This window comes from Colletes latitarsis, unplaced genomic scaffold (assembly GCF_051014445.1).
Source record: "Colletes latitarsis isolate SP2378_abdomen unplaced genomic scaffold, iyColLati1 scaffold0094, whole genome shotgun sequence".
In the NCBI taxonomy this organism is placed as follows: domain Eukaryota; kingdom Metazoa; phylum Arthropoda; class Insecta; order Hymenoptera; family Colletidae; genus Colletes; species Colletes latitarsis.
Window position 1 is genome coordinate 16,620 of NW_027488444.1, and position 881 is coordinate 17,500.

The following is an 881-nucleotide window of genomic DNA, read 5'->3' on the forward strand; positions in this document are numbered from 1 at the left end:
AAACGAGCACGGCAATCTATATTTTTAACGACGGCATCGTGTTCCCCTGCTTTTTTCCTACAAGATAGCGTTTTTTTTTTTTGCCCTAGCTCAATTATTAAGGAAATTACAGGTGTTGGTTTTCGCTCTAAGTTATAACAGGCCGTTCGGGCGGGCGGTTGGGTCGCGCGGTTCCCCCCATAAGCGGCCGTGCGTAAGCCCGTGCGTCGCCGGCGTTCCGGCGGGCGCCTCGGTACCTATAAGAGAAGCGACGGTCCGGTCGAGTCGGTCGGGGCAGCGTCGAGCGTACGGCTATTCTTCGACCTCGGTTGAGAAGCAGTCGTCGCTCCTCGGGATTTCATCCTGACTGTTCTGTATCGTGCTCGTTCCAGACTTTCTCCACACTGCATTGCCACGAGTCGGTGTCTTTGACCGAATGGCTCTTGAAGTGGTATAAGCGTCTCGAGTGACGTTGGTGACTTGTATACGTTTAAAATATGTATACTCGTACTATCCGAGCATCAACTCTTCAGTCCGAGCGATTGAAAATTTTGTGAAAACCATAAACTGGCACTACACTCTACGGAGCGTAGCTTAAAAGGCAAAAATTGTATGGAACTACGGTTCGTACTCTGGAAAGTGAGCAAAGAATGAAATACAGGTGTCTGACCTCGACATAACAGTACGGCGCCGAATACGTGCTTTCTCGACCAGCACATACGCGCTTTCTCTTTGTCCAGCATGAATGCTTAGTCTTCGGGCCTGGCAATACGTGCTTCCACGATCGATGCCCAGCGTGAATAAGTGCCCGAGATGTTCAGCATGAGCGCAGCTCTACGTACTTTGTCGTTGTGGGATACCATTATACAATAATGTTCTGTTGTGAAGTAAAATACGAAACG